This window comes from Oryctolagus cuniculus, chromosome 5, assembly GCF_964237555.1.
Source record: "Oryctolagus cuniculus chromosome 5, mOryCun1.1, whole genome shotgun sequence".
Taxonomy (NCBI): domain Eukaryota; kingdom Metazoa; phylum Chordata; class Mammalia; order Lagomorpha; family Leporidae; genus Oryctolagus; species Oryctolagus cuniculus.
In genome coordinates, this window is record NC_091436.1 from 25401151 (window position 1) to 25423514 (window position 22364).

Genomic DNA, 22364 nt, shown 5'->3' on the forward strand with positions numbered 1-22364 from the left:
AGAGGAGAGGAGGTTCCACCTGGCTGCTTCAAAACAGAGAAATGAGGTTAGAGTCAGAAGGAAATCTGCCGGGATTTGTAAAGACACATTAAATTACTGTATCAGGGATAAGAAGTTGGTCGGGAGATTTGGATCTAAGGCAAATTTCCCATTTGGAAATGAATGGTAACAGTGGAGAACCTGTGATACTTTAGGCCATGGACTGACTAGAATGTGGTAAAAGGATCTCAGATGTTTCCTGGATTAGTTGACAGCAGTAGCAGATAAACTGCCCTCCCTTGCTCAGTTAATGCTGGAAGCTAAAGCAGGTGACAGACTGCAAATTTTGAGAGTTCAAGGTACACTCAGAAGAAGGCTGAGCAGTTTCTTTTCAAAAACAAGTTTAAAAGTGTTCCTCCAAAACCCCACACCCCAACTAGAGGGAAAAACAAATGGCAAGTGAGGACAACATGAGCAGTCAATGCCTTCGAGTATCTTCACTCTGTGGAGGTCTCTCACTTTGCTAAAGAAAAGCCAGTACATTCACCAAAAGAGGCAATGAGCAACGTAAAGGAGAAAAGGGTCACATTAAAATAGCAATGAGTGACTGTACTTCCTTCTACTGCATGAGCGCACCCAGGGCTGTAGGGGAACTGGTGATGTCATGCACGGCGGGGTTGTGTATCCTCAGAACCCTTCTGGAAAGCATTCTGGAAATACATGCGGGGCCACGAACATGGCCGTACCACATGCCAGTAATCCCTCTTATGGAAATCTATCTCAAATAACTGAAAATGTGGGAAAAGCTATGTCCATAAAGACATTTGCTGAAATACTGTTTAAAAGAGAAAGGAATTTTGGATGAATCCAATGAATGATAACTGAATGCCTACCAAGAGCTGTGTATGATAAGGCAGAGTCCCATCTCTCTATAGCTCATTGTCACAAGTTAATGTCTGTATTGTTTGCAATATTATGAAAGCATGGATTAAGAGGCTTTGGAGACACTAAAAGAGTAAAATGTGTATCATATAGTAAATTGAAAAAATTGAACACACAGGAGTGGGTGTTAAGCCAAGCAGGTATCACAACTGTGTCCTACATGAGAGTGAACAGGTTGATTCTCCATTCTGTTCCCCGGCTTCCTGTGAATGTGGACACTGGGAAGCATGGTGATGTCTCAAATACTTGGGTTCCTGCCACATGAGAGATCTGGATTGAGTACTCAACTCGCTTCTTTGGCTCTGGCCCAGCCACAGCCATTGAGCACATCTGGGGAGTGAAACAGAATGGGAAATCTCTCTATCTCCTTTTCTCTCTACTTCTTGAGTAAATTTTTTTAAATTTTTTTTTTTTAACTAAACACAATAATTATGTTTACCACAATGTTTCTGATGGGGGTAGGAAACATGGAAAGTTCCCAAGTAAAGAAATCAAAATTAGAATAATGATGGAAGAAAGGGTCACATTTTCTTTTTCTTTCTTTAACTGTACTGTGGTTATATTACCTTTCAAATAAAGAGCGATAATAAACACAAGACAATAACCAGGGAACAATAAAGCAGAGATGGAATGGAGATGAAATTTAATGAGGAAAGTAACAACTACACTTAAGAACTTCTATAATTTAAAGGCTGCTTTTAGAAATTTATTTTTCTAACTTTTCTAATTGAAACTTTTATAAGTTTAAAAAACGAAGTTCCAAAATAGTCCCTCCCTGACATTGAGTCATAATTTAGTGCTATAATAGAGATCTTGAAGCTATGAACTTCAAAATGACTTCTGAATCATAACATTTTAAATAATTATCTTGTGTGTTAATAAAATGGACTGTTGAATGCTGAAATATCGCTTTTAGTTGCACATATTTGGTAATTAATTCTCGTGATTTGTTAACTCAATAAACTTTTATTTTAGATGAGAAATTATGAATGCTGTAAACCACAGATTCATGCAAGCTCACTCATGGAGGTCTTCAGGATCTCACATAAATAAAGGTCACTCTGAAGCAAGAATCTAAGAAATTCTATCACCTAAAAATGATTATGATGAAAAACAAGAATAAAACAGAGGCACAGAGACATCTGATTTAGTGGTTCAAAAGAACATGAGGATCTACTGATGTTTGCTGAAAACATCTTTTAATAGGGCAACAATTCACCCCCAAAGCTGAGGATTGAAGAAAAAGTGCCGTTCTGGCATCCTAACCAAGATGGGAATCTGGCTCTCTCTGGAGAGGAGCCTCCGCAGGTAATGGGGCAGTGAGGGAGGTGAGGCCAGGCCACAGGGAGGCAGGCATTGCCAAATCCACAGGCACTGGAAGCCCACTGGGGGAGGGAACTTCCAGTAATCTGAGTCTCCCCAAAACTGTTCCTACTCACTTGGCCCTCCTCCTTCCAGAAGACCTGAAAATACCATGAGTTAGCGAACACTGACTCAAAAACCCACAAGAGTGAATGTTGTAAGGTTTTTTGTCTTGTTCTGTATTTTTTTTTCTTTTCTTTTCTTTTTTTTTTTTTTTTTTTTTTTTTTTTTTTTTTTTTTGGACAGGCAGAGTGGACAGTGAGAGAGAGAGAGAGACAGAGAGAAAAGTCTTCCTTTACCGTTGGTTCACCCCTCAATGGCCGCTGCAGCTGGCGTGCTGCAGCCAGCACACCTTGCTGATCCGAAGCCAGGAGACAGGTGCTTCTCCTGGTCTCCCATGCGGGTGCAGGGCCCAAGGACCTGGGCCATCCTCCACTGCACTCCCGGGCCACAGCAGAGAGCTGGACTGGAAGAGGAACAACCGGGACAGAATCTGGCGCCCTGACCGGGACTAGAACCCAGGGTGCTGGCGCCACAGGTGGAGGATTAGCCTATTGAGCCACGGTGCCGGTTTTCAGGTTAAGAGTCTTTGTGAATGACCACTGAGAATTATTTGGTTTTTATTTTTTTAAAAAGATTTATTTATTTATTTGAAAGGCAGAGTTACAGAGAGGCAGAGGCAGAGAGAAAGTGAGAGAGGTCTTCCATTCCCTGGTTCACTCCCCCAAATAGCTGCAATGGCCATATCTGGGTCAATCTGAAGCCAAGAGCCTGCAGCTTCCTCCAGGTTTCCCACAGAGGTGCAGGGGTCCAAGAACTTTGGCCATCTGCTGCTTTCCCAGGCCTTAGCGGAGAGCTGGAGTGGAAGTGCAACAGGCAGGACTCAAACCAGTGCCCATATGGGATGCCAGAACTGCAGGTGGTGGCTTTACTGGCTATGTCACAGCACTGGCCCCTGGTTTTTCTTTTGCCTTGAATCAATCATGTGTGGACTTGAGCTTGTCATTCTATTTCTTTAAGCTCTGCAGTGCCACCATCCCACTTCAGGGTCCTTGAGTCACTGACAACCATCCTGTTCTTCTATGGCAGTGATCATTCCTAACCGCATCCTTGATGCAGCTGACACCAGATGAACAAGGTACCTTTAATTACCTGATTCTCCACTGGGTGCCATGAGCTGTTAGCAGCTCTGGGTATTAAAAATAGGGTGTCCTTGCATTCTACTTAATCTAGGTTAGATAATCAGTTTCCAACACTCCATATTTCCCCTGGAATCTACTTCCTAAAATCGACTCCCTGAGATCTATTTACATAGCATATCAATCATGTTGTGTTGTTATAATGGAATACTAGAGGTTAGGATATCAATCCATACCACAGATTAGGATATTTGGAAAGAATAGAGATTTATTTGGCTAATGTTTCTGGAGGCTGGGAATTCCAAGAGCACAGAGCTGGCAATTGGTGAGGACCTCCCTGCTGCGTCTTAACAGGCACAGGACATCACATGGCAAGACAGAGCAAGCATGATAGCTACAGCTCGCTTTTTAACAGAGCCACTTCCATAACAGTGCATTACTCCACACACAAGTCAACTGTAGTTCTTGATATCAGGCAATAGAAGCTGACTTTGAAAATCATTAACTCAACAACAAAAAAGCAATTATTGGAAGGATATTGGGGCTTACAGAATTAAACAGTCTGAATCATGTGGCTTGGAAAATGATCTGGCTTTTAGCAAGTGCATTAGAAGTTTGGTTGTGGGAATCAAGCAAGGTTCTTACAAGCTGGTTCAAGTTCTTTATGTTAGAAATAAATTATGAAAAAATAATAAAAAGTCTACAATATTTCAATTATATACTATAATACTATGTAATGGAAAAGTCACTGTTGATTTCTAATAGTGGTTTCGCTATTAACTAGACATATAACCCTGCATGAGTTACTTGACATTTATAACCCTTAAATATAGCCAAAAATAAAAGAACCAGATTAAAGACTATTGAAAATATGACTCTGCTATATTTTGGTCATAATTTGGTTCCCAAACTCATATAGAACTTTAAACCTCAAAGTCCTACAAGGGTAGAAATTGGATCCATTTTTGGTGTTTAGGAAGTGAGCCCAGGGAGATCCTGAGATCAGTGGGGTGTGCCCTCATTAGGGAGTTTTTTTTTCTTTTTTGACAGGCAGAGTGAACAGTGAGAGAGAGAGACAGAGAGAAAGGTCTTCCTTTGCCATTGGTTCACCCTCCAATGGCCGCCGCGGCCAGCGCACTGCGGCCGGCGCACCGCGCTGATCCGAAGGCAGGAGCCAGGTGCTTTTCCTGGTCTCCCATGGGGTGCAGGGCCCAAGCACTTGGGCCATCCTCCACTGCACTCCCAGGCCACAGCAGAGAGCTGGCCTGGAAGAGGGGCAACTGGGACAGAATCTGGCGCCCCGACCGGGACTAGAACCCGGTGTGCCGGAACCGCAAGGCGGAGGATTAGCCTAGTGAGCCGCAGCACCGGCCTAGGGAGTTCTTAAAGAGTGTTGGTTTCAAAGCCAAGTTGAGCCCAGCCATACTCCCTGTTTCCTGGCACACCAGGTGATTCTTCCTGCCCACGTGTTCCTCCATGGGCCATCCTCAAGCCTCACCAGACTGCCAGACCAATGGGGCCCAGCTGATCTTGGACTGTAAACCTCCAAAACTGTGAGGCAAAATAAGCCCCCCACCTTCATAAGTAGCCCGTTTCAGATATCCAGTTCTAGTGAGGAGAAGTGGACTACTCCAGGCTCCCTTCTAGTTGTCATGTTGCTTGAGGTCTACCAAGAGTGGTGACTGGTCTGAGCTCTCTTCCCTCCCCTGCCCACCACACTCCTGGGAAGACACTTGTAGGGAAGAACAAACGACTTCTCTTAACATCCAGATGCAGCCACAGAAACCTTCTCAATAAAGAGCTCCAGACAGCTGCTGTCCATCAGTTGGTGTTTCCATGTAAGGGGAAATCAATTTGCCATTGCTGGTCTGTACTATATTGTTCTGTGTTCACAGGACAAGTTAAACCAGAAAAACTAAGACATTCTAACAGCATCAGTCAAAGTCTTTGCTGAAAAGAATCTCCAAGACCAGCTCTTGTCCTGCTGCTAAACATCAATTCAGCTTGTACAGTCTCCCTGGTAACAGAGTACAATAAGCTAGCATTTAGGCAGCCTGAAAGTTTTGTCACATAATTCAAACACATTTCAGGAGCTCTCAGCACCGTGTTCTTCATTCAGTTCTTACAGGCCTTGTCTTTTGTCCTCTGTTCTGCCTGTCCACACCTGGTGACTGTCCCATTTATATTCTGCTGGAATCCTCCAAAATGAACATAATGGAACTGAGAAACCTAGAAAAGCCCTGGATCTGATTCGGCTGGTCTTAATAATCAAAAGAGTCTGGAGACAGAAATATCAGGACTTTGTGTAATTCCAACCAGGATAAGGTAAGGGACAAAGAGTTTACCAAAGGGAAAAAAATGTTTTAAAAAAAGTCGAGTTTGGACGGTCCTTCCAAATCAAAAGTTTCATCTCACCAGATAGGATGTATTAGTAGGGTTAGATATAGGTACATATATCAGAAAGATTCAAAAATTAAAGTGCCTTACAGCAGGGATCAGCAAAGTACAGACAAATCCAGTTTGCCACCTGTTTTTGTAGTTAAAATTTTATCCGAGCACAGTCACTCATTTGTTTATGTACTGTCTACGGCTGCTTTTGCACGGGAACAGCAGATCCAAGCGGTTGTGACAGACACTCTGTGGTCTACAAAGTCTAAAATATTTATTATCTGGCCTTTCATGGAAAAAGTTTGCTAACTGCTGCCTTGGGGTGTTAATTTACTTCTCTCCCATGTAACGAAGTCCGGGGATGGAGCACAGGATTCATGGTGCCAACAGAGAACTAACTTCTCCTATCTTTTTGCTTTGACTCCCAGCACATGGCTCTCATCTCTAGGTCATCTCGTGTTTTAAAATCATTGCAGGGACTCTAGTCAAGTGAAAAAGTAGAAATGCTTCCACAAAACACTTCCACCTATATTTTATTTGACGGAGCATAGACCTTTGGCACATCCAGCTGCAAGGAGCACTGGGAAAAAAATTATTGGTAGTGTTGTTTTATTTCCTATGGCCATATATTCAATTAAACATAAGAGTCTATTGTTCTGGATATGGGAGGGAGAGAACACTGAGTTAAGCAAGCAACAGTCTCTACTACAAAACACTATTTTGTGACATCATGAGTATCAGGGTTCACAAGTAACCAATACCTTTTACATTTTGGAGTGGAAATTTTTTTGAAAAGGAAGATTTCACATTATGTCATCATAGCCATAACATTTTTGTTTTCTATTTCACCATGTGGCATGCTTATTGGCCAATTATGAATCAGCTGATGATTGATAAATTCATTCATTCAACAGAATTCAATTTCCTGAGCACTTACCATATTCCAGCCATAGGGTGAGCCAAGGGATATTTAGTATCTAATCTGCCCTCAATGAATCCCCAGTCAATGAGGGAGATGGACAAGAAAATGGACAGTGGTTGTATAGGGTGATGGATTTTCTGAGGTGAGATAGATCAGTACATGCCCCAAGCACATAGGAAAAGCTTAAGAGCTGAGTCAAATGCTGAAGAACCAGTTGGAGGAGGTGGTGGGGTAAGGTGGAAGCACTGGTATTCCAATATGATATGGAGAGACAAGGAGGAGAAATAGAGAGCAAGCACATGGAGCTGCAGGAGCACAGGTGTGTAGGAGGCCCAGGAGAGCAGCCTGGGTGGTGGGTAGAGCAGATCCAGCACAGAAAGGACTTCATACCAAGATGCCGTGTTCATCTGGTTATTGATGAGTAAGCACTGAAGGGAATCTAAAGTGGAGTGCATGACCAATGTGTTTCATAAAGATCATTCTGATCACAGTGAGGAGGGTTTGGGTGGGATCAGCAGGTGGAAAGGCACAGGAGGGACTTGCATTTATCCTCAACACATACTTTGCAATCACACTTAAGTTTTATTTAAGATTTTATTTATTTGAACAAGTTACAAAGAAAGAGGGAGAGATAGAGAAGAGAAATAAAGAGAAAGAGGGAGAGAGACAGATAGACAGAGAAAGATATCTTGCATATGCTGGTTCACTCCCCAGGTGGCTGCAATGACCAGGGCTGGACCAGGACAAAGCCAGGATCCAGGAGCCAGGAGCATCATCTGGGCCCCCACATGGGTGAAAAGGGTATAAGCACTTGGGCCATCTTCTGCTGATTTTCCCAGGACATCAGCAGGGAACTGGATCTGAAGTAGAGCAGCCAGGACACAAACCAGTGCCCATATGGGATGCTGGCATTGCAGACAGTAGCTTTATACATTATGCCAAAACGCTGGGCCCCATGCTTAAGTTAACAAAAGAATTTGATCAGAGAGCATTGCACAAGAAGTCCCATTCACTCAATCTGCAAGAACCACAATGGAGAACAATAATCTAAGTTGGTTTTAATCCTCAAGACATCCTATGAAGACCTATCTTAAAGATGAGGTAAACTGAAATTCTGAAAGGTGAAGTGACTTGCTGAAAATCTCAAAGCTACTGTGGCACGGTGGTCCTTGCATAGAGGCTTTCCGATCTCTTTCTGCTGTACCAGGAGAGCAACAAGCATTCCAACACCCAAGCCATCACCCCTAGATCCAGTCCAGGTAATCCTGTTTGACTGTTCTGGCCATGACACATCTTCATGGCATTAAACGTAGGCAAACATGGAAGCATTTCCTGTGTGTGGATTTAGGAGGCAAGCTATCAAGAGTATTTTACTAGACTTTGGCAAAATCTCTTAATGGTGAAAATCAAGCATATATTTTATTGCTCTTTTGTTCAGCACTGTGGCAAACATTCAAACATTCATGAACGATCTGTTTTTCTATTTCCAACTTTCTATTTGATTATACTCCATCTTTCATCATTCATGTGTGAAGCTCTAAGAGTTCTCAAGATAGACTTGTTTAAAGTCTCAATGAACTTTAATAGTATTTTAATTTTTGGTGGTTGTAACAGATGTCTTCTCAGAAATAACTTTTCAGACACCTGCTCTCTTTCTCCAACCTCCATGTTTGAGTTAGAAACTACCCCTTACTTATTATGCCACCCAACTCTCAATCAAACCTAAAAGAACCCATATTTGGTTGTCAATTTCCTTGCCTTTTTTCTTGATCAGATGGCAGTTCCTTGAAGTCAGCTTCAGAGTATGTTTTTACTTTAAATCTCCAGAGTTTGGCACTGTAATTGGTATTTAATAGTCCACAATAATTGTTTCTGAGTTAATTTATAGAGTACAATGCAACTAAACATATAGAATTATATTTAAAATAGTATTGTAGTGTGGTATCTATGCTAGTTGTTGAAACACAGCTTAAGATGTCCTTGTCCCACATAGGAGGACCTAGGTTCAATGCCCAGCTCCAACTCCTGACTCCAGCTTACCACTAATGCGAACCCTGGGAGAAGCACTGATGATTTAAGTAATTGGGTTCCTGCCACCCACATGGGAGACCCAGACTACGTTCCCAGCTCCTGGATTCAGCCCACTCCCAGCCACTGTGGCATTTGGAGAGTACACAAGTGGATGGGATCTCTCTCTCAATCTCTCTCTCTCTGTCTCTCTCTCTCTGTTTCTCTCTCTCTCCCTCCTTTCCTTCCCGCCCTCTCTTTCTCTCAAATAAACTTATATAAAACAGTACTGCATCACTCAGACTTACCCCTAATGGTAGAGCTAGAAACGTGCCAGGGGATTCTAAATCAATCCCATTAAGGAGGCATGTACCAACGCCATCTTACTAGTCAAAGTGATCAGTTTAAGTTTATAATTTATCATAAAGATAGGATTTAAGAGCCAAAGGGATCACATAAACAAGACTAGTCTGCTAATAATAACTGATAGATTTAAAAAGGAGAGAATGATGCAACATGGGAAGCGGGATATACAGCAGACTCATAGAATGGCAAATGCCCTAAACAGCACTCTGGCCTCAGAATCAACCCTTAAGGCATTTGGATCTGGCTAAAAAGCCCATGAGAGTTTCTCAGGCATGGAAAGCCAAGACACTGTGGCAAAAACAAACAAACAAACAAACAAACAAAAAAAAAAACAAAAAAAACACAAACAAACCTAAATGAAAGACCTCTGTGAGAGAGATCCCAGCAGAAAGAACGGGCCATCAAAGAAGAAGGTACCTTTCTCTGAAGGGAGGAGAGAACTTCCTCTTTGATTATGGTCTTGCCTAAATAAGGTCGGAGAGCCTCGGGTGATTACTGACGTCATAAATAAGAGTGTCAATTGTTAAATCAACAACAGGAGTCACTGTGCACTTACTCCCCAGGTAGGCTCTCTGTCCTTAATGTGTTGTACTATGCGGATTAATGGTAAAACTACTACTCAACAGTACTTTATACTTTGTGTATCTGTGTGGGTGCAAACTTGAAATCTTTACTTAAAGGTATATACCAAGTTGATCTTGGGTGGGAGGGACGGTATGGGGGGGAAGCCATTGTAATCCATAAATCATACTTTGGAAATTTATATTCATTAAATAAAAAAAAAGATAATTGAAAATGAATCTTGATGAAGAATGGGTTGGGATAGGGAGTAAGAGATGGGATGGTTATGGATGGGAGGGAGGTTATAGGGGGAAAAGCCACTATAATCTCAAAGTTTTACATTTGAAATTTATATTTATTAAATAAAAGTAAAAAAAAAAGTACTGCATCGAAATCATTACCACCTTAAAGATGTTTATATTCTCTGTAGTTTTACTGCAAAAATAGCAAAATCTCTTGGAATAAGTTCAGTTATGTTCAGAGTAGCCATTTTAGGGTCTCTTTTGATATCTGTTGAGGCTCAGGATGACCATGCTTTGTAAGAAGTCGGTGCAGAGATGGTTCCGTTGAGGGTCCATCTTTTCCCCTCTGTCTCATCTCCCACAGGAAGCAGAGACTTTGCAGATGAAGGCTGCCTTGGTTAAACAGCATAATGTCTTTCTGCTTCTTAAGCGGCCATCTCCCAAAACCAGGTTCTCTGCTGGGCATGTGGACACTTTGCTTCCTATACTTTGTACTCTGTGCAGGTACTTCCCCGGCCAAAGATTCTAAGTTGGATCCAAATGGTAGCTACACTCAAGGAACTCACTGCTCACAGACCCACTCCAAGCTTTTCTGTACTCACCTCTTACTTTTGCTCTTCAAGAGTGTTGCATCGCTAACACTAACCAATGGAATAAATAAAGGGGAGAGTGATCCAACATGGGAAGTGAGATACTCAGCAGACTCATGGAATGGCAGATGTCCTAAATAGCACTCTGGCCTCAGAATCAGCCCTAAAGGCATTCGGATCTGGCTGAAAAGCCCATGAGAGTATTTCAGGCATGGAAAGCCAAGACACTCTGGCAAAAGATCTCTGCGAGTGAGATCCCAGTGGAAAGAACAGGTCTTCAAAGAAGGAGGTACCTTTCTCTGAAGGGAGGAGAGAACCTCCACTTTGACTATGACCTTGTCTAAACAAGATAAGAATCGGAGAACTCAGAGGGCTTCCATAGCCTTGGAAACTCATGACTGGAGCATAGGGAGATTACTGATGCCATAGACAGGAGTGTCAATTGGTAAAGTCAACAACAGGAGTCACTGTGCACTTACTCCTCATGTAGGATCTCTGTCCTTAATGTGCTGTGTATTGAGATTTAATGCTGTAACGAGTACCCAAACAATATATTTCACTTTGTGTTTCTATGGGGGTGCAAACTGTTGAAATCTTTACTTAATGTATACTAAACTGATCCTGTATAAAAAAAAAAAAAGAAAAGAAATTATCAACTCCCAACTTGACTCTCACTGGGATTAAACATGACAATAGGTCTGATCTGATTTCATCATCATTTAAAAAAATCATCTATTATTTTTCACTTTATGTTTCTGTGTGGGAGCAAACTGTTGAAATCCTTACTTAATGTATACTAAGCTGATCTTCTGTATAATAAGATAATTTCAAATGAATCTTGATGTGAATGGAAGGGGAGAGGGAGTGGGCGGGAAGGAAGGTTTGGGGGGGAAGCCATTGTAATCCATAAATCGTACTTTGGAAATTTATATTCATTAAATAAAAGTTAAAAAAAAAAAAGAGTGTTGCATCGCAGGGCACCACATTTCATTATAATTCAGTTTTAAAGCCTGAATGAGGTATAGCTATAAAGTACTTATGTAGCTATAAGGAAATGCTACGATGTAACTATTTTCACCAGAAGATTAGAATTCATGATCTTGTCAGTCACTTGTTCAAAACGCATCTGGAAGTCAGGGCCTTAACACAGTTTCCTAACTCATTAGCAGCTCTTCTTATTCAGACCTTTCTTCTGGTCCCCTCTTCTGCTCTGTTTGGCTTGATCTCTTCCTTTCCTCTCTTCTTCTGCTCTGAGCCAAGAGCCAAACAATTTCAGGGCCCAGGGACCCAGAAGGGTGAGTTTGTGGGGTAGATTGAGGGGAAAAATAAAAAAAAAGGAGCCTTATACCATCACAGAGTAACAGGGAAGGAGCTGAGCGGCCCACTGATTTCCTTCCCTGAGGCCAAGGCTTGGGGCAGGAGCTGGCTGAATATGCACCATGCTATTCACTGAGCCTCAAGGACTGTGTGGTGTTGCTGTAGATTTCTGAGAAAGGGAAAATAAGAATGGGCTAGGAGCAATAGTTAAGATAAATGGTTTTCAAAAAGTAAGTAGAATTTGAGTTCCTGGTGGCTTAACAGTGCTTTCTAGGGACATTCAATAATGTCTAGCACAATGATAAGTTGGGGTGTCACACAGTGGGGAGGAGAAGTTGTTACTCATAGAAACAGGCCCAGGATATTATTAGACATCCTACAATGCACAGGGCAGTCTCCCATGCCAACAAAGAATTATTCAGCCTCAAATATTCAATAGTGTTAGGCTGAGACACAAGCAGGTGTAAATCCATGAGAAAGGAAAAAGATAGAAATTAATTTGCTGTGGAAATTTAAAAAAAAAATTCAAGTCACATCTTATCAACTTCCACTTTATCTAATCTTCACATTTGAAGTACTTACGAAGTATGTCCACTTTCAAATACAGTCACTCTAGTAATCTGTGGGTGACTGATTCCAGGACACCTGTGGATACCAACAATCGATGGGTGCTCAACTCCCTTATGTAAAATGCCATAGCGTTAACAGATGACCTATGTGCATCCTCCCATTTACTTTAAATCATCCCTAGACTACTTGTAATTTCTAACACAATGTAAGTGCTATGTAAATAGTCCTTATACTCTATTGCTTAGGAAATAATGGCAAAGACAGTCTAAAATGTACACAATATTTTTTTCTAATATTTTCAATGCATAGTTGGTTGACTCTGCAGGTTTAGAGCCCACAGAGAAGGCTGACCTTATTCACTTGGTTTTAGATAGCAGACATGCAAAGTGATTGGCCTCTGTTGCTTTCTCAACATCCTGTGTTCATTGCTCACAATGAACATTCATGTGAGTCTCATTTATGCTATGTCTCCCCTATGAGAGCATAAGCTTCCCAAGGCCACGGACTGGGTCTGATGCACTTGTTTATTTCAGAACCCAGCACTGTGTCCTGCAGCAGAAGCAGCGGTGAGGCTAAAGAAGCAGACTCTGAGTCAATCTGCTTGGGTTAACTCCACCACTAACTCATTGTGTGACTTTAACATGTTGTACAACTTTGACTCAGTTTCCTTGTTAATATAGATGGGGATATCCCATACCAATCTCATAACTAGAAATATGTGCGAAGTTCTTAGTACAGTCATGCACCCTAAACGTTAAGATACATTCTGAGAAACGCATCCTTATGCAATTTTGTCATTGTTCAAGTATCACAGAATAGTGAACTCACACAAGCCTAGATGGATTATCTAGCCTTCTACACTCCTAGGCACCATGGTCTAGCACATTGCTCCTAGGTTACAAATTTATACAGCGTGCTACTGTACTGAGTACTGCAGGCCAATGTGGCATAGTGATAAGTATGTGGGCATCTCAACATATCTGAATGCAGAAAGGGTATAGTGAACATCCAGATAATGGGAATTTAGCTTCACTGTAATCTTCTGGGACTATGATAGTGTATATATATATGGCTTGACATTGACCAAAATATTCTGTAGTGGCATATAGCATAAATCCTTGTAGATGAGAGATGTGTCTAAACACAAACAAAGACTGTGTTAAAATATGTGTGCGTTCTACCAAATAAGGAAGAAAAAAACCATATTATATCTTCAGGAGTTTGGAAATTCAAGAGTTTTCTTCTTTGTGATAAAACAACTTTGGAGAGCGGTTGGTTAATATTTATAAGTAAAAGGCATTAAAAGCAGGAAACGTGTTTTTGTCATATTGATTTTACTTCACAATAAATGTCCTACCCAGTTTCTAAGCTATGTTCAGTCTTCTCATTAAATTTATTGCTATTTGTTAATTTCATTTTTTTATTTTTTATCATCTCCTGATAACAACTGATTTATGGCACACAGTATGTCTGCCTAAAAAAAGGACTATAATTTTAGTATCCTGTTGGTTATATGCATTAAATAGATGTTTCTTAAATTCAGCACTTGGTAAATGGACCAGAACTATGTACATTTCCTTCTTGTTGAATGATCGAGAGCTGTGTTGTCCTTATAACTGCAGGGGCTGCAGGGGTGTGTTGACTTTAGCCAACCTCCCAGATCAACTGCAAGCTACCCCAAGGCAGAGAGATGCTCAGGGGGTCCTGCTCCATCAGGATCCGCAGAGACCCCTGTTGTCCTTTTCTTTGCCTTGAGGGCCATCTCCTGCTAGTGCAGGGTCCATGGTGGGGAGCCTTGCTCACCTCCTCTCAGGAGCAGCCTCTCCCTGCGGCTTCTGATGGCTCCACTCCTTTGACTTCTGTTGGTTGGGGCAATTTTCCTCTTTCAGTTTTTTTTTTTAAGGAACCTAGGAGGTTATTTTCTATATAAGGAAAATGTATTTTATAAGAGCTGGGGAAAATGTCTAAAATGTCTGAGAAAGACTCTGGGGGGAGTGTGAAGTAGGGCATTTTTATGGGAGGTGCTTTTCTGCAGTACAAGGATGGTGAGATTAATTTTTAATTTCTGCAATGCTGCTTGACTTTATGACGCCACTATTGTGCAGGATGTAGCTGAAGCTAAATTACAACCTTCTCTTCCTCAAAATGTCTGGGAAGAATAAAGTCTTGACAGGCTAACAAAATCTAGTGTCACTGACACTGAATGTGTGTCACTTTGCCTCTTTTTACTTGTATCCATCTACTTGGATTTAGGGCTGTGTTCTTTACACAACTGTAAGCGCTCAGCAGGAAGGGAGGAAGTGGTCCAGCACTCTTATTTTGCTTGTACTTCTGCACAGTGGCTACAGAGTTCTGTGGTCAGAAGTTGTGGTGGTGGATTATTTCACGAAGAGTATGGCTGTAAGATATTTTAGAAATAATTAATTTTATTTCCTAGTTAGCTTTTACCTTTGCAGCAGGAGCAGTACCCACCAAAAGATTTTGGCATTCCATTCTCAGAGAAAACTGATACCGCAAAGGCACTTTTGAATATTCAACAAGGCCAGCTTTACTCATAAGAAGACAAAAACCCTGCAGTGCGGTCTTGGGCGTGCTTTCTCTAGATTGCATTCACATCGCATTTTATATTTAGTTAGCTCTAATTAGAAATTATGCTTCATACAGACATTTTCATTTCTCCATAGAAGAGTCACTAAAATCTCTGACTTAAAAGATGGTAAAGCAATTGTGAAATATTCCAAATTAAAGACACGATTCTGCTGACTGATTGTTGAGCGGAATAAATCTTCTGGGTATAAAATGAATACGCACATCATTATTAAAGTTTATGCTTAGCAAAATAAGCTATGAAAAACTGAGTACTTATTGTCCTTGTTTTCTCTGTAATTTTTCATTAAATCCACCCTAAGAATTAAATGTCAGCACAAACTCAATTATTTTATCTCCTACTCCCATCTGGAATCAGAAAGCAGGGGAAACTCCACCTTCTAAGGCCAAAGACATGAGTGGCCTGGGCTTTCATTCTGCTACAGGAGCCTGAAGAATGAGTCTCAGCTCCATGGAGAGGGAAATCTAGATGCTTATACCAGGGCACTTCAAAAAGCTGGTGGAAGATGGGATTAAAGGACAAGTTTACTTTGATGCAAAAATCTTTAACATTGTATATATGAGGGGGTTTTCAGAAAGTTCATGAAAAAAATGTGTATTTTGAAAAAAATATGAATGGATTTCCAAAATTTTTTGCACCAAAATTAACTTACCTTTTAATTTGGTTTTCAAGAACCTTCTGGAAAACCCTCATACTTCATTTATTACATAAATTTGAAAAGGTAGGTGTGTGTGTGTGTGTGTGTGTGTGTGTGTGTTGTAATGGTTACAGGAAATCTAAATTGAAACTGCTATGTGTAGCTATAATGTTCACTTAGATAATTGGTTTTTGTAAACATAGTTTCTTACAAAATCTTAGCCTGCTGCTATGGAAGCAATGACATTAACAGAAACAACAGTGGTGCCACAAATCTTCAGGGATTTTTTTTTAATGGAAAGGAAAATTCTAAAACTAAAAATATACTTTTTATTTGCAACTATGGGAATACAAACACCAGAAAAACACAAGAGGACTGTGCAACTGGGACATGGAAGGTATTCTATCTGGTGGTTTTATTGAAAGGCTGGAATCTAAGCCTTAGGTCATTATAACCAGAGCCAAAGAGAAAAGATATGGGCTCCCAATAGAGGCATCTTACAGGAGGCAATGACTTCCCCTGCCCTGCTTCTCCTCATACTGCATGCACCACTCTTTCAGAGTAGCGGAGATATCAGCCCTAATATTTCTCAAGCTTATAGGACTTGATTATGCCATCGTAAATCCTGCCCCCATAGAAGTGGGGAGCTACCCCACCTGAAAGATACTGTCCCATAACTTCTTAACCACTGCTCTCGGTTGACATTTGTGTAACAGAATGCATCTAAAAATGTCTAGATCTGAAAATTGAAATATAAGAGAAATACCATCTTCTTTATCTAACACTAAGCATTAACACCAGCTGGACTTCTGAAGGCATGTTATTAACACTCCTGACCCAGCAGCTCATTTAAATTGGCCTCTGTTAGCACTATTAGCAAAAATCATGAAATGGTTTTCTACATGCTTGAACTTCATATCTTATTCTTCTACCTTTAAATTATTTGTATCAAAATGATGATTCATAAAACTTGGTTCTGAAAAAAAATTTATTTAAATTAAGGACATCTATGATTAGGGGAAGGGGGGTTGTATCTGCTTTCTTCTAGGCTTTAGAAGTCTTAGAGGGTTTAAAGGTGAAATATAATTTTTTAAAAAAGATTTATTTATTTGAAAGGCAGAGTTGAGAGAGAGAGAGAGAGAATCTTCAATTCTATGGTTCACTCCCCAAATGGCCACAACAGCCAGAACTGGGCCGATCTGAATCCAGGAGCCAGGAACTTCCTCCAGATCTGTCACATGGGTGCAAGGGCCCTTGGGTCACCTTCTGTTGCTTTCCCAGTTGCGTTAGCAGGGGGCTGAATCAGAAGTGGAGCAGCTGGGACTACAATTGGGACCCAAATGGGATGTTGGCGCATGCAGCGGCTTTACCTGCTATGCCACAGTGCTGGCCCAAGAAATATTATTTTCTCTATTAAATTCTTTGAAGGGCTCTGGTAGACTTACATTAAAAAAGTAAACATTTGTTTGTGTGTGTTTTTTTTAATCAAATAGATATTTGAAAACTAAAAACCACCACTCTTGGAAAATGAAAAGAAGCCAAGTTGGATCCATGCCTTCCTGATAGGAGGTTAGCAGGATCATCTTCGTTTACCATGTGGAATACAGTGCACCGATATGTTTCCATTCACGTAAATATTACATCAGTTAATTGATTTAGAAAAATGTCATTCCAGATTTTTGTAATGGGGGGCAGGGAGAAGAGGGGAATTATAGTTAAAGATTAAAGACTACCCCAAGAAAGAAAACAAAAAGTTGTTACTTAAAATAGATCCAGAATGACACCATGCCAGAGTTACATCAGCATAGCATTGCAGCATGCTGCCTGTGAGCCAGTCACAATGGACAGTGAAGAATTCGATTTAAACTTCTTGCAGTTTGAGCCATGTCACACATGTGGTTATCTCAGCCTTCACTAGCTGTTTGGATCTGACAATACAATTATACAAACACTGGAGCAAGCCTAAACTGAAGCAGAAACAGAGAAGTTAGGAAAAACATACTGATGGTATACTGGTCATTTAAAAACAGATTCAATAAATGAATAGGTATAAATTATTTCTAATGTGTGCATGTGGCGGGGGGGGCTGAAGCATCTAACAATGACACTGTATTTCCACTGGCACATCCATCAAAAGTTGATTCCTCAAGCACTTTTTGGTATCCATAAATTGTCATGGTTGATGCTTATTTCTTTGCCCTACAATCTGTCTTTTATTAAACAGTTTTGGTTTGGGGAATTCTTTGCTGCTGGCGGGAAGACCTCATGCATGCCCTAGGGTGTTGTAACAGCACATTAATGCAATATTTCATTAATCAATGGCACCACAGACATATACTATTTTAAAAAGAAAACAACTGCAAAACTCACATCTGTGTTGTATGGGCAAGTAAGATTCTGACTTGGCGAAATGTCACATTCCAAATTCCGCTATCCTGAAACAAATCCAATTTGTGCACTTTATGTCAACAACAGAAAACACTGATTGAGCAAAGGTAATGTATTTATGCATCCGTCATTTATCACCGGAATACATAATGTTAAAAGAATGAGACACAAAGCCAAAGAGAAACATTCATTTAAAATTAATTAGCAAGCTTCCAAAGATACTTATCAAAAGGCTTTGTACAGGCAAAGCTGCATACATCAACCCAATCGATATGACAGGAGCCAAGCCACAACCACTGCAGCTTTGACTTCCTGCCAGGCTGTCACCCTCATGTGGTTCTGTCTTTTATCCAGACGGGGATTGCAAGAGATTATCTGGATAATTTGTAGAAAGCAGATTTCACATTTTACTACTCAAGCCCCAGCTTATGGCTGCTCTGCTCTATCCTTTAAGCACAGGCTGGGACTTGGGCCACAGAGGGGCTGCTTTTCCAGTGAGGTCAGTTTACCTGCCCCACTGCCCTATACTACACCAGAGGTTGTGTGCAACAGAATAAACGAATACTCTGAAAATCTGAGACAAAAATACAGTGCCTTCAAACAGCAGTCTATGGGACACATGCCTGGTAAAACTAATGATGTTCCATTTTCAGTGTAAGAAAACAACCCAAAGATAAAAATACATGGACAGCAGGTGGGGAGCATAGTTTTTTATTTTATGAAACTCACTCATCTTCTACCAGAAAGCCCTGTATTATTTGAACTCCATGGTAATAACTCCTTCTTTCTTTTCTTTTAAGATTTATTTTATTTATTTGAAAGAGTTACAGAGAAAGGTAGAGAAAGAGAGAGAGGTCTTCCATCCACTGGTTCACTCCCCAGATGGCTGCAACAGCTGGAGCTGTGCCGATCCGAAGCCAGGAGCCAGGAGCTTTCTCTGGGTCTCCTATGCAGGCACAGGAACCCAAGGACTTAGGCCATCCTCCACTGATATCCCAGGCCACAGAAGAGAGCTGGATTGGAAGAAGAGCAGCTGGGACCAGAACTGGTGCCCATATGGGATGCCGGCACTTCAGGCCAGGGCTTTAACCTGCTGCGCCACAGCACCAGCCCTGAAATAACTCCTTCTATTTGCCATTTCTTCTTCTCAAAATTTCTCTCTCTACCTTCTGGAACCCTTTGTGTTGTTGTTGTTACTGTTCTTATCTCCATGGCACATCTGTTCCTATATCATTCTAAGGATAATCCCTCTACTTTTGCAATGAATTTGGGCTCCACACATTGTTGAGGACCTTCTTTTTATCAAGTGTCTCTACAAGAGATTTAAGAGGGCTGTGGAGTCTTTGCTACTTCTCCCACTGAGAGGCAGCATCTGGTTCCTTTCCTCTTGGATCTGAGCTGGCTCTGGGGACCCAAGTGACCAATAGGCTGTAATGAAAGTGATGCTCTGGAATTCCAGGCTGGTAGTTATCAGAAGCCTTTTCATTTTGCCCAGACTTCCTGGAACCCTGCACTGGGAGCTGTAAGCCACTAGTAAGAAGTCAGGCCACCCTAAGAGATTGGTGAAGCCACATGCAGGTTCTCTTGTCAGCAGTTCTAGCTCAACACAGCCTTCCAGCCATCCCCACTAATGCACACAACCATGTACCCAAAGGCTACTGAGCCTCAATAACACATGAAACAGAAGAATCAACCTGCTGAGCATTGCCTCAATCCTAGTCCTATGCAATCCCGAGATATCATCAAATGGTTGTTATTTAAAGCCACTAATTTTAGGGGTACTATACCCCCTACCCTTTACCCAGTGTTTTGCTTTCTATGATTTATGTCACCTGTGGACAACTGTGGTCTGAAAATGTTAAATAAAAAATTTCAGAAATAAATAATTCTTAAGTTTTAACTTGTGTGCTACTCTGCATACATCATTTACCTCACTTCATTCCATCATGACAGCACTGAACCATCTCACATCATCAAAATAAGAGTGCACAGTACAGTAACATATTTTGAGAGAGAGACCATATTCACATCTTTGTTACAATATATTGTTACAATTGTTATATTTTATTATTGTTGCTAGCCTCAAACTGGATCTAATTTATAAATTCAAATATATCATCGGTATGGATGCCCTGGAAAAAAAACATAGCATACATATATAGGTTCAGTACTATCTGCTATTTCAGATATCCATGGGTGGGTACTTGAACATATCCCCCACAAGTAAAGGGGGGATCACTGTAGTTTGTTATACAACCATAAATATAATGGAACAGGACTCCCTCTTACTTTTATGTTGTCCTCTTTTTTAAAAAAAAATTGTCTTCTATCTATAAATCAGCTCAGCTTTTCTCCGTGTTAAAAATCTTCCATCGAGCTTACATGTTATACAATAAATCTCTGCTCCCCTCAATGGTAACCATCTTCAAAAGACCAGTCCATACCCACTGCTTCCACTTTCTCACTTCCTACTCTTTAAACACATAACAATCTGGCTTCCACAACCTCCATTCTAAAATGGCAGAATGTCAAAGTTAAAAAGGACCTTAAACGCCATATTCTCCAGCCATCTGTCCTCCTTGAATTCCACCCCTACCCTTCTACCCCTAAAAGGTCCTTTTTAGTAGTGGTCTCAACAATTCTGGGACACCTCAAGGGACATGACACGGGTACCACTCAGGGATACTCACTCTGTCTTTCAATATCTTCACTTGCCAGATGTCCTCCCTGATTCTGCACAGAATTCTGTGCCTTTCAAGCTTCCATCCATTGGTTCTGGGTCTCTTGCTGCTAATTACTTAGGTAAAGTCTAATCTCTCCAAGTTGGAAACACTTGCAACAGCCCAGGTAGGGCAGGGATTAGGGGTTGGTGCTGGATGGTAAAGATGGAGAGAAGACAATATGGTTCACAGTTCTTACAGTCTAAGACATTTTAATATTGCTGCATCTTAAAAAAATCAGTGTGGGAAGTCCCAGAGTGGATCTCACAATCACTTTTTCTTTCTATGATGTAATTTAACTTAGATCTTGAGCCACCATTCCATTTGGTCATGGGAACCATGGAGACATACAGAATGTATAGAATGTACAGATAGCACAGCCTGGTGGTTTGGACTATGGATGGTGAAGTCAGACTCCCAGGGCTGGAATCCTAGCTGCGTTACTCTCTAGCTACATGACCTTCAATAACTTTGCTACTAAAAACTACGGCCACTTCTAGGAAACTCATTCATGTTCAGTTATTTTACAAGCACAGGACTTCTTTTTTTCCTGGGATCATATCTAAATTCTAGGAAAGCTTGTACATATGCTGGCATCAGAAGATGGACATCTGGCCCCTTATCCTCTCATTCCTGCTCTTCTCTGTTGGGAATTTTCACACTACCACCCCCGCTTTTGCTGCTGACGCTGATTCTGCTGATGTAGAATTCACCTCAAATGCCAGTGTTCCAGCATCAGAATACCAACACCCTCTAACCCCCTCCCAGGGGAGCCTTTGGGGACCCAGCTACTCTTAAGATGCTGCCTTCATGGGACTCCAAATCCCATTAAGCTGGGTGGTAATAATGCCATCTTAAGTGTTAAAGTGATCATAGTAAGTGTTAAATTCATCATATAGATAGGATTAAGTGTTAAAGGGATCAGATATATAAGATCAAGTGTCTGGCAATAACAATACATAGAATTTAAAAGGAGAGAATGTTCCAACATGGGAAGCAGACCACACAGCAGACTCATAGAATGACAATCGCTCTAAATAGTACTATGACCTCAGAATCAGCCCTTAAGGCATTCTGGTCTAGATGAAAAGCCCATGAGAGCATTTCAGGCATAGAAAGCCAAGACACTGTGGCAAAAAATAAAAAACAAAATAAAATAAAAATAAAAAATCCTACATGAAGGATCTCTGTGAGTGAGACCCCAGTGGAAAGAAGTGGCCATCAAAGAAGAAGGTATTTTAATTGTTAAATTAACAACAGGAGAGGCTGGTGCTATGGTGTAACAGTTTAATGCCCTGGCCTGAAGTGCTGTCATCCCATATAGGCATCGGCACAAGACCTGGATGTTCCACTTCCAATCCAGCTCTCTGCTATGGCCTGGGAAAACAGTAAAGGATGACCCAAGTGCTTGAGCTCCTGCACCCGTGGGAGATCCGGAAGAAGCTCCTGGCTCCTGGCTTCGGATCGGCTGAGCTCCAGCCATGGTGGCCAATTGGGGAGTGAACCAGCAGATGGAAGACCTCTATCTCTCTCTGTGTAACTCTGACTTTCAAATAAATACATAAATCTTTTAAATTAACAATAGGAGTCACTGTGCACTTACTCCCCATGCAGTTAATTTTCATA

General features: G+C 41.1%; 1 protein-coding gene and 1 long non-coding RNA gene across 6 annotated transcripts in view; both read right to left on the reverse strand.

Annotated features, from left to right (window-relative positions):
• AIG1 (androgen induced 1) overlaps positions 1–22364 on the reverse strand; it is a 356709-nt gene that overhangs the window by 170118 nt on the left and 164227 nt on the right. The gene's annotated exons all lie outside the window — the stretch shown is intronic.
• Positions 17463–20848, reverse strand: LOC103349898 (uncharacterized). Its single transcript, XR_518023.4, has 3 exons — positions 20709–20848; positions 18001–18065; positions 17463–17597 (listed from the first exon to the last, which is right to left on the reverse strand). It is a non-coding gene; the product is annotated as an uncharacterized lncRNA (long non-coding RNA).